This window comes from Tamandua tetradactyla, chromosome X (assembly GCF_023851605.1).
Source record: "Tamandua tetradactyla isolate mTamTet1 chromosome X, mTamTet1.pri, whole genome shotgun sequence".
In the NCBI taxonomy this organism is placed as follows: domain Eukaryota; kingdom Metazoa; phylum Chordata; class Mammalia; order Pilosa; family Myrmecophagidae; genus Tamandua; species Tamandua tetradactyla.
The window spans coordinates 124,309,748-124,323,783 of record NC_135353.1 but is presented as its reverse complement, the minus strand read 5'-3'; positions in this window follow the sequence as shown (position 1 = coordinate 124,323,783).

The following is a 14,036-nucleotide window of genomic DNA, read 5'->3' as shown; positions in this document are numbered from 1 at the left end:
TGCCCTAAATGCCTATATTAAAAAGCAAGAAAGAGGGCAGGCAATGGTGGCTCTGTGGCAGAATTCTCAATCGCTGTGCTGGAGACCCAGGTTCAATTCCCACAGCCTATCCATGGAAAAAAAAAACACAAAAAACAATAAAGAGCAAAAATCAAGGACTTTAACTGCTCACCTGGAGGAACTAGAAGAAAAGAAATAACAAAGATTAAAGCAGAATTACATGAATGGGAGAACAAAAGAGGTATAGAAAAAAATCAATAAAACCAAAAGTTGATTCTTTGAGAAAATCAAGAACATTGATGGGCCACTAACAAGGCTGACAAAGTAAAAATGAGAGAGGATGCAAAGAAACAAAATCAGAGATAAGCAGAGGTGTGTCACCACAGACCCTGAAGAAATAAAAGAAATCATAAGATGATACTATGAACAACTATATGCCAACAAAAGAATGAAGTTGCGAGGCATACAATGATGTGAATGAACCTGTGGGACATTTAGTGAGGCAAAATAAACCAGAAACAAAAAGGCAAATATTGTATGATCTCATTTTGAAAATATTTACAGGAAAACTGGGGCTTAGAATGTAAGCTCTTACACCAATCATATTTAGTCCACAATGGTAATTGTAATTTCTGGATTTTGAGGGGCTATTTTATATATGTATAATCTGGTATTTAGAGATAAGAATGAAGCCCATTGGGTCGGGCTTAAGGTGATTCAGAATACCGGGGTAAGGAAGACATTGCCTATATTTTAGAACTTTGTCTACTATTTGAGACCAAAAGAAGAAAGTTTTATTATGTCCAGAACATAAATTACCTGTAGAACATAATCTAAACCAACCTCTCTGGAAGGATAACCTAAATAATCCAAACACAGGGAGCCCAGAATAAGAATGAGAACCTTTAATCCTGTATAGCTTAATGTAATGCCTGGATACATCCCAAAGTATATTAAGCAGATAAACAATAAGTTTTGGCAAAGTCCCTTGAGGGATGGAAGAAAAAATGTGGAACTATTAAACTTTACCAGCAGGGAATCCCCTGATACTGTGCCAAACTTTACGGGCACCCAAATCAATAGGCCATGCCCTTGATCCTGAGACTTACTCTCATGAAGCTTACATATGTAGTGGAGAAGTTTAGCCTACTTATAGGGATATCTAAGAATCACCTCCGGAGAACCTCTTTTGTTGCTCAGATGTGGCCTTTCTCTCTCTAAGCCCAACTCTCTAAGTGAAACCATTGCTTTCCCCCCTACATGGGATATGACATCCAGGGATGAATGTCTCCTTGGCATCATGAGAGATGACACCCAGCGATGAGCCTGGCCTTGGCACCATGGGATTAAGAATGTCATCCTGACCGAAAGGGGGAAAAGAAGCATAACAAATAAGGTATCAACAACTTAGAGACTTCAAATAGAATTGAGAGGCTACACTGGAGATCACTTGCATGCATGCTTCAGCTAGACATTGCTACCTATTATAACTTCCCAAAACCCAGCCAAAATCATTCCTGCTAATCTTAAAGAATACCTAAGGCTTATATAAGATTCTCCAAAGTTTCCATGGATTAGGGTAACTTTCCAAAACCTACAACCTCCAGATGAGTCACTGGACCAGATATGTCCTGAAATGCAGAGGGGCCAGCCCTTCAGAACATCAACTAGTTACATCCCCTTGACCCATATTTTTGATAGCCCCATCCAATATGAAAAAGTTAGAATGGGCATAGCCCAAATGCCCCTAAAGAGTGGGAGAAAGATCAAAGATGATGATGGAGTTATACAAAAAAGGTCAGGTTTAACAAATGAGTATGAGTACTGAATCATTATACTGACATTTCTTTTAGCTTCCAACACCTTAGAAAAGCTGTACAGGTAATTGTTGCAATGTACTTTGAAATTTAGTGCTTTCATGTGCATATGTTATACAAAGAGAAGGAGGAATATAATAATGAAGACATGGTTTAACAAATGAGTATGATGGCTGAATCATTATATTGATATTTCTGTTGGTCTCCAGCATCTTGGAGAAGCTATAAGAAAAAAAATCTGTTCTATAACTACTTGTTAAAATGTACTCAGAAATTTATTACTTTTTTCTATATATGTCATATTTCACAATAAAAAATGTTTAAAAGGTGGGGGGAAGAAATGGAACAAATAAAGTATCAGTGGCTGAGAAAAGATCAAATAGAATTGAGAGGCTAGTCTGGAGGTCACTCTTACACATGCTTCAGTTAGACATTGCTACTACCATAACTTTCCAAACCCCAACCAGAACCATTCCAGCCAATCCTGAAGAACACCTAGGGCATTATATAAGATTCTACAAAGTTTCTATGTACTAGGTAACTTTCCAGAAACCTACAACCTCTATATGGGCCCCTGGGCCATATAAGTCCTGAAATGTAGAAGGGCCAGCCTCTCCAGAACATCAACTAGTTCCATTCTCCTATCCTATATTTTCAACAGCCCCATCCCAACATTAAAAACCTAGAATGGGCACAGTCCCAATACTATCCTGATGGTGAGGTTATACAGAGAATGTCGGGTTTAACAAATGAGCATGATTGCTTAATCATTATATTGATATTTCTTTTAGTCTCCAGTACTTTAGAGCAGCTAGAAGTAAAAACATAAGATGGTGGAATTGTAACCCATAGAAAACTCTGAAATCTGTTCTACAACTAATTGTTGTGATTTGCTTTGAAATTTATTGCATTTTTGTATATATGTTATTTTTCACAAAAAGAGAAAAATAACGTTTACCATGTGCTTCCTCTGCCAAGCACAGATGTCATACCTAATAAATACAAAACAGAATAATTACTTTAAAGAAAAAAGAAGAACAAAAATTGTGGAATTAATTGTTCACCTGCAGTACTTAGAAAAAAAAAACAGCAAACTAAACCCAAAGCAAACAGAAGGAATGATATAACAAAGATTAGAGAAGTAATAAATGAAATTGAGAACATGAAAACAATAGAGAGAATCAAGATAACTAGAGCTTGGTTCTTTGAGAAAATGAATAAAATCAATGGATCTTTAGCTAGGCTAACAGAAAAAAAGAGAGAGGATGCCAAGAAATGAAATCAGAAATGGGGCAGGGGACATAACTCCTGACCCCAAAGAAATAAAGGCGATAATAAGAGGATACTATTAACAACTACAATATAAAAAACTAGACCACATAGAGACATTAACAACTTCCTAAAAAGTATGAACAACCAATATTGACTCGAGAAGAAATAGATGACTACAACAAAACAATCACAAATAGACTGAATGTTATCAAAAAGCTCCCCAAAAGCAAAAGTCCAGGACCAGATGGGTTCACAAGTGAATTCTACCAAGCATTCAAGAAAGAATTAGTACCAATCATGATCAAACTCTTTTAAAAAGTTAAAGAGGAAAAGCTACCTAACTCATACTTTGAAGGCAACATCATCATAATACCTAAGCCAGACAAAGATACTACAAGAAAAGAAAATTACAGGCCAATCATTTCAATGAATAAAGATACAAAATTCCTCCACAAAATATTCACAAATCTAATCCACCAGACCTAGAGAACATTATGCTGAGTGAGTCTAGCCCAAAACTAAAGGACAAATACTGTAAGGTCCCACTGATGTGAACCGACATTCGAGAATCAGCTTGGAATATATCATTGGTAACAGAGACCAGCAGGAGTTAGAAACAGGGTAAGATAATGGGTAATTGGAGCTGAAGGGATACAGACTGTGCAACAGGACTAGATACAAAAACTCAAAAATGGACAGCACAATAATACCTAATTGTAAAGCAATCATGTTAAAACACTGAATGAAGCTTCATCTGAGCTATTTAAAAAAAAAAAAAAGAATTATATACCATGACTAGGTGGAATCACTCCAGATATGCAAGGATGGTTCAACACAAGAAAATTAATTAATGTAATGCAACATATCAATAAATCAAAAAGGAAAATTACATAATCATCATGATTGATGCAGAAAACGCATTTGACAAAATTCAACATTCTTTCTTGATGAAAACACTTCAAAGGATAGGAATAGAAAGGAATTTCCCCAACATGATATAGGGAATATATAAAAAACCCACACCTAACATCAAATTCAATGGGGAAAGACTGAGAACTTTCTCACTAAGACCAGGAAAAAGACAAGGATGCCAATTGTTACCATTATTATTCCACATAGTGCTGGAACTTCTAGCTAGAGCAATTAGACTAAATAAATAAATAAATAAAAGCATCCAAATTGGAAAGGAAGAAGTAAAATTTTCACTGTTTTCAGATGACATGATCCAACTTGTAGAAAATACTGTATAATCTACAAGAAAGCTACTGGAACAAATAAATGAATACAGTAAGTGGCAAGGTACAAGATAAAACACCCCCAAACTCGGTAGCATTTCCAATACCTTATAATGAGCAATATGAAGAGGAGACCAAGAAAAAAAATCCACTTACAATAACAAGCCAAAAGAATAAAATATTTAGGAATAAATTTAACCAAGGGCACAAAGACCTATACACAGAAAACTTCAAGAAATTACTAAAATAAATCAAAGAAAACATAAATGGATGGCATACTGTGGTCACGGATTGGAAGACCAAATATAGCTAAGATGGCAATTCTACCTAAACTGATTTATACATCCAATGCAATACCAATTTAAATCCCAACAACACACTTTGCAGAAATAGAAAAACCAACAACCAAGTATATCTGGAAAGACGGCATGCTCCAAATAGCTAAAAATATCTTGAGAAAGAGGAAGGAAGTGGGAGGTCTCACACTACCTGACTTTAAAGCTTATCACAATGCTACAGCAGTCAACACATCATGGTACTGACATAAAGATACATATATATACTCACAAATGGAATTGAATTGAGTGTTCAGAAATAGACCTTCTCATCTATGAATAATTGATCTTGAATAATGATGGCCAACTCAACCGGGACAGAGCACCCTCTTCAATAAATGGTATTTGGATAACTGGATATCCATATCCAAAAGAGAAAAGGAGGTCCCCTGTCTCACAACTTATACAAAAATTAACTCAAACTGGATCAAAGAGCTAAACATTAGACCTAAGAACATAAACGTTTTAGAAGTGTAGGGGAAATATCTTAAAGATCACGTGAGAGGACACGGTTTCCTAGACTTTACACCCAAAGCACAAGCAATGAAAAAAGAAATAGATAAATGGGATCTCCTCAAAATTAAACACTTTTGTGCATCAAAGGACCTTGTCAGAAAAATAAAAAGGCAGCCAATGCAATGGAAACCATATATCAAATAAGGGTTTAATATCCAGGATATAAAAAGACATCCTACAACTCAACAACAAAAAAAGATGAACAACTCAATTAAAAAGTCAGCAAAAAACATGGACGGACATTTTTTTCTGAAAAAGAAATGCAAATGGCTCAAAAACGTGAAAAGATGCTGTTCTAGTTTTCTTGCTTCAAGAATGCGATATACCAGAAACAGAACACCTTATAAAAGGGGGAATTTATTAAATTGCAAGTTTACAGTTTTAAGTCCATGAAAATGTCCTAATTAAAGCAAGTCTATAAAAATGTCCAAATTAAGACACCAACAAGAGGTTATCTTCACTCAAGAAAGGACAATAGAAATCAGGGTTTCTCTCTCAACTGGAAAGGCACACGGCAAACATGGTAATGTCTGATAGTTTTCTTCGGCTTCTTCTTTCATGAGGCTCCCCTGGGGTTTTCCTTCTTTATCTCCAAAGGTCTCTGGCTGTGTGGGCTTTCATGGTTCTCATAGCTCTCCAGCTCTTTCCAAAATCTTTTCTCTTTTAAAGAATTCCAGTAAAGTAATCAAGATCCACCAGGAATTGGCGGAGTCACATCTCCTTCTAATCAAAGGTTAATATCCACAACTGGGTAAGTGACATCTCTGTGGAGGCAATCTAATCAAGTTTCAAACTTACAGTACTGAATAGGGATTAAAAGAAATGGCTGCCTGCACAAGATGGATTAGGATTAAAACAATACTTTTCTAGGGTACATAATACTTTCAAACTGGCATGTTCCACCCTTTGGACCTTTAAAAAAAGACGTTTTCCCATATACAAAATACATTCATTCCATTACAACATCGGAAAGCCCTGAAGCATTTCGGTAACAATACAAATGCAATACAAAGTCAGAAATGGTACAAAATCTCATCAAAACTAGTTACAAGCATGGTCTGTTCTAAGACAAAATTCTTCTCTGGGTCTGGACCTGTAAAATTCAAAACAAGTTATTTGCTGCCAATATACAAAGGAGGAACAGCCATAGGATACATGTTTCCATTTCCATAGGGAGAAATTGGAAGGAACACAGGGCTCACTGCACCCAAGCAGTTTTGAAAACCTGCAGGGAAAACTCCATTAGATTTCAAAGTTGCAAAGTCATGTATCCTAGGAGCTTTAAAAAGTGCAGTCCTACCCTTTTCAAGGGCCTATTCAGTGTCCCACCTCTCTCCAAATGCAACATTGGAGGACATTGGGGAGACTACCTTTCTCTGCTCCACCTTCTCCAAACATCGGGGCCACACCTGGGCTCTCTCCCATCTCCAGGTCACATATTCAACCCCTCCATGTGGTGGCAGCCAAGCTCTCCCCAATCCCCAAGGAATGTGTTGCACCTTTTCCAAGGTCTGAGGCAGCACAACTCTTCCACTGCAATGAGGTGGAAGGCCCATCCTTTGCCTTTGGGGCAAACACACCCTCTCCCAGTATTTGGGTGGGTCTGCTCTCCTAGCCTGAGGTTTCTTGACTTTAGACTTTAGCTTCCATAGTTCTACCTCTAGAGTTATTTTACATTCACATTGTCCCTTTTCTGAGCCCCCCAGTCCAGACTGGCAGCAGCTCCACTTATACAGGTCCCACAACACTCTTATTGACTTTCTAAGCAGTAAGCAAGAATTGTGCCTATCAGACAGCAGGAGTTTCCACAAATCCTTCCAAGATAACTTCATCTCCAATCTTGGCTTTCTTGGAAATGAGGGACTGGTTACACATTTGGCCAAATCCTCACATGGGGCACCATTCTCTGGGTTCTACCTTCCTGGAAGCCTGAATTTTCTAGAACACCAGTTTCTGCTTTATTTGTATCCAAAAGTTCATTTCTCAGCTTTTCTCTTTCCTGTTACATTCACTATAATCTGCAAGCACAAACCAGGTTACACTTTCCACATTTAATTTGGAAATCACTTCTGCTATATATTCAAGTTCATGGCTTTTAAAATCTGCCTTACAGCTAAAGCCACTAGTCAACTTTGCCAGATTATCTGTCATTTTGAAACAAGGATCACCTTCTTTCCAATTTGCAACAACACATGCCTAATTTCTGTCTAGAGTCTCATCAGAGGTATCTTCAGAGTCCACATTTCTACCAACAGTCTCTTCAAAGCATTCTAGGCCTTCTGTACCAAGCTCCTCACAATTCCTCCAAAATCTTCCCCTTATCCATTTAAAAAGCTGTTCCAACATATTCAGTATTTGCAAAGTGCAGTAACACCCCCTTTCTCTGATACCGAAATCTATTCTAGTTTGCAAGTTGCCAGAATGCAAGATACCAGAAACAGAATGTTTTTTAAAAGGGGAAATTTATTAAGTTGCAAGTTTACAATTCTAAGACCATGAAAATGTCCCAATTAAAGCAAGTCTACAAAATGTCCAAATTAAGGCACCAAGAGGTTACTTTCATTCAAGAAAGATCAGTGAAGTTCAGGGTTTCTCTCTCCACTGGAAAGGCACATGGCAAACACGTCAATGTCTGATAGGTTTCCTTCCAGGCTTCTTCTTTCATGTAGCTCCCTCAGGGGCATTTTCCTTCTTCATCTCCAAAGGTCTCTGGCTGTGTGGGCTCTCTGGCTCTCTACAAAATGTTTCTTCTTTTAAAGGATTCCAGTAAAGCAATCAAGACCCACCTGGAATGGATAGAGTCACATCTCCCTCTAACCAAAGGTTAAAGCCCACAATTGGGCCAGTCACATCTCCATGGAGATGATCTAATCAAGTTTCCAACCTATAGTACTGAATAGGAATTAAAATAAATGGCTGCCTTCACAAGATGGATGACTGCCAAAAGATGGAAACAGAAAAAGTGGATAAACAAATAGTGGTATAAGCATACAATGGAATATTATGCAGCTGTAGACAGAATAAAGTCATGACACATGCAAAAATGAGGATTAACCTTAAGGACACTATGTTGAATGAAATTAGCCAGAAACAAAAGGACATATACTGGATGATCTCACTAATATGAACTGATATTAATGAGCAAACTTTGAGAATTAAAGTTCTGAACACAGTTTATCAGGAGATAGAAAGAGGGTAGAGATTGTTCATTAGATGTTTCAGGAGTAAAGAATGTTTTTTTAGTTTTATTTCTATTATTTTTAATTTTTAGTCTTCATTTCTCTTTTTCTTCCTCTTCCTCTTTCTTTGCAGGAGAATGGGATGTCTTCATTTATAATGTGATGGTGAGTGCATAACTAAGTAACTATACCAGGAATCATTGATTGTTTACTTAGGATGTATTATAAGGTGTGTGAATAAAACTGGTTAAAATAAACATAAAAATACTAGTGCTGGAGAAAATGTGGAGAGAGGGATGTACTGTACATATTCACTGTAGGTAGAGAAAAATGGAGCAGGCCATCTGGAGGGCAGTGTGGTGGTCCCATGGGAGGCTAATTATAGGATTGCTATATAATCCATCTACTGGGTTGTTAGGTATATACTTGGAAAAACTGAAATCAGGGACATGAATGGACATTTGCACCCTGGTGTTTATGGAGGTAGTATTCACAATTTGCAATAGATGGAGGTGGCCTAAGGTGCATCAACTGATGAATGGAAGGACAAACTGTGGTCTATACATATAATGGAATATTGAGTGGCTGCAAGAAGGAATGAACTTGTGAGGCATGCAACTATGTTAATTTACTTTGAGGATAGTATGTTGAGTGAAATAATCCAGAAATGAAAAGACAAACATTATAGTGCCCCACTAATATTTACTAACTATAATGTGAAAATTCTAAGAATTGAACCTGAGAGCATAGGTTTCAGGGGAAGGCTTATTGTAAAAGTTTCAAGATTCTAAGCTCTTACATCAGTCACATCTGTTCCTGAGTTGCAATGGTTATTTCTAAATTCTGAGATGCTGAACTCTTTGTATATAACCTGGTCATTCCATGGAACTTTGGGTATTTGTGTGATACCTGACACTCAGTGATAGAATTCTGTAGCTTTGAAAGTCAGAATACAGCATATAATTAAAAAGCTGAAAAACAGATCAGCCTTCAATTACAGATATGAAAGAAGCTGATATGTTTAGGACTAAGGTAAATCAGACTCAAGGGTAAAGGATGATATTGACTGCATGTGTGGTTTTTAAGGGCACAATATGTTTTAATAACATCAACTGTTATACACGGAAATTTTAGAGCCTTTAAAATATGAAAAAAAAAAAACTGGGTGGGCACGGTGGCTTAGCAGGCAGAGTTCTCGCCTGCCATGCCAGAGACCTGGGTTCAATTCCCAATGCCTGCCTATGTAAAAGAAAAAAAAATGTGGAAAAACTACACTACTCATTTTTTAATAGATGTAATATAGTAAAAGAGATCTGGAGATGTTCTTCCTTCCTTGTTCAGTGAGTTATCAGAGAATTAGCTACAATCAGCTAATTCTCATGAAGATTGAGGCTATTATCTATATTGACTTGCTTGAAAACTTCAACTTTTGTTACAAAATTTATATTTTCAGTAGCACACTATTAAATCTAGCTTCTTTGAACATCATATATACATGAACTTTGAATAGGGAGTAAGTCCTTGTTGGTTTGTACAGGTTGGCAGGATACACTGATACATCTCAGAGTATTCTGGGCAGAAATTTTTAAAAGTATTAGCAAAGTCCCTTAGAGGTGCCAGGGGAAAAGGTTGAAATATTTAACTTCCCCACCTGGAGAATTCCTGATATTCTTGCAAGCATTGGGGACTACCAATTTAACAGGCCAAGTCCTTGATCTTTGGGCTTACCCTTATGAAACTTATTCCTGCAGAGGAGAAGTTAAGCCTACTTATATTTATGCCTAAGGGTCACCCCCAGAGAACCTCTTTTGTTGCTCAGATGTGGTCTCTCTCTCAAAACCAGCTCAGCAGATCAACCCGCTTCTTTCCCCACTATCTGGAACATGACTTTCAGGGGTGTAAATCTCCCTGGCAACTTGCAATATGGTTGCCATGGATGAGCCTGGCCCTGGCATCATGAGTTTCAGAAAGACTTCTTGACCAAAAAGGTGAAAGAGAAATGAAAAACTAAAATTTCAATGGCTGAGAGATTTCAAATAGAGTGCAGAGATCATTCTGGAGGTTATTATTATGCATTATAATGATAATCTCTTTTAGTTATTAGTGGATTAGGATAGCTAGAAGGGAACACCTGAAACTGTTGAACTGTATTCCAGTAGCCTTGATTCTTAAAGATGATTGTGTAACCATATAGCTTTTACAGTGTGACCACGTGATTGTGGAAACCTTGTTTCTGACACCCCCTTTAGCCAGTGTATGGACAGATGAGTAAAAACAAAATAAGAACAATAAAAAAAAATAATAATAAGGGTGGATAAGGGGTATGGGATGTTTTGGATGTTCTTTTTCATTTTTATTTTTATTCTTATATGTACTTTGTTGAGAAAAGAAAATGTTCAGAAATTTATTGTGATGATGAATGCATGACTATATGATGATACTATGAACCATTGATTGTACACTTTGGATGTTAATAGGTTATGTGAATATATCTCAATAAAATTGTGTTAAAAAATACATGCGAGGCATATGTCAGTTTAAAACACATGGTAGAAAGAATCAAAGAGCTAGAATGAAGAAGTTGAAATCCTAGAGACAGAACAGATAGAGAAAATAATGGAAAATTTGAGTAGATTCTCAGGTATTTGAATGACAGCACAAAGTATACAAACATATACATCATGGGTGTCTCAGAAAGAGAAGAAAAGAGAAAAGAGGCAAGCATAGTTGAGGAAATAATGGCTGAATATTTCCCAACTATTATGGAGAGCATTAAAATATATGTTCCAAAAGGGCAGAATACTCCAAACATATAAATCCTACTGGACCTACTCTGGGACCCATACTAATCAGAATGTCAAATGCCAAAAAGAAGGAGAGAATACTGAAAGCAGAAGAGAAAAGTGATTCAACACATACCAGGGAGCCACAAAAGACTAAGTTCCAATTTCTTTTCTGAAATCATGGAGGTAAGAAAGCAGTGGTATGATCTATTTAAGTTACTGAAAGAGAAAAACTGCCAGTCAAGATTTCTTTAGTCATCAAAACTTGCCCTTCAAAATTAGGGAGAGTTTACAGTATTGACAGATAAACAGAAACTAAGGGACTTCATCAAAAAGAGATCTGCCCTACAAGGGATGCAAAGGTAGTTCAGTGGTAGAATTCTTGCCTGCCATGTAGGAGACCCAGGTTTGATTTCTGAACCATGCACTTCCCCCAAAAATAAACAAGCAAAACAAACAAACAAAAATTCAACAAATGGTGCTGCAATAATGGGATACTCACATGGAAAAAATAATGAAATGTGACCCTGCCATACAGCATACGAAAAAAAAGATCTGCCCTACAAGAAATACTAAATGGATTTCTGCACCCTGAAAGGAAAAGACAGAAGAGAGAGGCTTAAAGGAGTGTGTAGAAGTCAAAATTATCAGTAAGGGTAACTCAAAGGGTTAAAAAAAAGAGACAAATAAGATATTACATATAAAAGCACAAATAAAAAGTGATTGAAGTAAATACTGTCTTCACAGTAATAACATTGACTGTTAATGGATTAAATTCCCCCAATCAAACAACACATATTGGAGGAATGGGTTTTTAAGTAAAAAGGAGTATCCAACTATATGCTCTCTACAAGAGACTCAGCTCAGACCCAAAGGCAAAATAATTGGTTGAAAGTGAAAGGTTGGAAAATGATATTCTATGAAAACTGTAACCAAAAAAAGAGCTGGGGTATCTGTAATGGTGGTGGACAAAATAGACTCTTAAACTGCAAAAGAGAAAAAGAAAAATTTTATATATTAATAAAAGGGGTAATCCACCAAGAAGAAACAACCAACATAAGTATTTATACATCTAACAGAGATGCCCTAAAATACATGAGGGAAGCACAGGCAAAACTGAAGGGAGAAAAGGAGGTCTCTACAATAAAAATTGGAGATTAATTACACAACTGTCATCAATAAATAGAACACCTACATGGATGATCAATGTGAAAAATGGAAACTTAAATAGTATGATAAATGAACTAAACCTAACAGATATATATAGAAAACTGCACCCCAAAACAGCAGGATGTCATTTTTCCCAAGTATTCATGGATCATTTTCCAGGATAGACCATATGTTGGATCACAAAGCAAGCTGGAATACATTTTAAAAGATGGAAATTATAAACAGCACTTTTTCTGACCATAATGGAATGCAGCTGGAAATCAGTAAAAGGCAGAAGACCAGAAAATTCACAAATATATGGAAGTTAAACAACACACTCTTAAACAATGAGTGGGTCAAGGAAGAAATTGTAAGAGAAATCAGTAAATATCTGGAACTGAATAAAAATGAGAACAGAACATATCAAAACTACTAGGATGCAGTGAAAGCAGTGCTAACAGAAAAATTCATAGTATTAAATGCCTATATTAGAAATGAAGAGGGAGCTAAAACCAAAGACCTAACTATGCACCTGGAAGAAGTAGAAAAAGAACAGCAAACCAACCCCAAAGCAAACATAAAGAAAGAAATAATGAAGATCAGAACAGAAATAAATGAAACTGAGAATAAAAACAATAGAGTATTAATAAAACCAAAAGTAGGTTCCTTGAGAAGATCAATAAGGTAGACAAACCCTTAGCTAGACTGACAAAGAAAAATAGAGAGAAGATGCAAATAAATAAAATCAGAAATGAGAAGCAGGACTTTATTAACAACCCCAGAGAAATAAAAGGGATTATAAGAAGATACTATGAAGAACAGTATGCCAACAAATTAGACAATTTAGATGAAATAGAAAAATTCCTAGAAACACACAACCAACCTACACTAACTCTAAAAGAAATAGAAACCTCAATAGACTAATTACAAGTAGAGATAGAATCACCATCAAAAACCTTCTAACAAAGAAAAGTCCAGGACCAGATGGCTTCAAAGATGAATTCTATCAATGATCCCAAGAAGAATTAATACAAATAGTGCTCAAACTCTCCCAAAAAATTGAAGAGAATGGAGCACTACCTACTCATTTTATGAAGCCAACATCATCCTAATACCAATGCCAGTTAGAAATACTACAAGAAAAAAGAAAATTACACACCAATTTCTCTAATGAATATAGATGCCAAAATCCTCAAAAATACTTGCAAAGCAAATACAACAGCACAAAAAAAGGATTATATACCATGATCAAGTGGGTTTTGTCCTGGGTACTCAAGGCTGGTTCAACATAAGTAAATCAAATGATGTAATACACCACATTAACAAATCAAAGGGGGAAATCTGCATGATCATCAGGATGGACAAAGAAAAGGCACCTGACAAAACACAGCATCCTTTCTTGACAAAACCACTGGGAAAGATAAGGATAACAGGAAACATCCTCAACATGATAAAGGCCATATATAAAAAGCCCACAGTTAGCATCATACTGAATGTTGAAAGACTGAAAGCTTTCCCTCAAATATCTGGAACATGGAAAGGATGCCCACTGTCACCACCATTATCCAACATTGTGCTATCTAGAGCAGTTCGGCAAGAAAAAGAAATAAAACGTATCCAAACAGGAAAGGAGTAAGCAAAATAGTCACTATTTGCAAAAGTCATGATCTTATACGTAGAAATTCCCCAAAAAATCTGCAACAAAGCTATTAGAGCTAATAAACGAATTCAGCAAAGTGGCAGGATACAA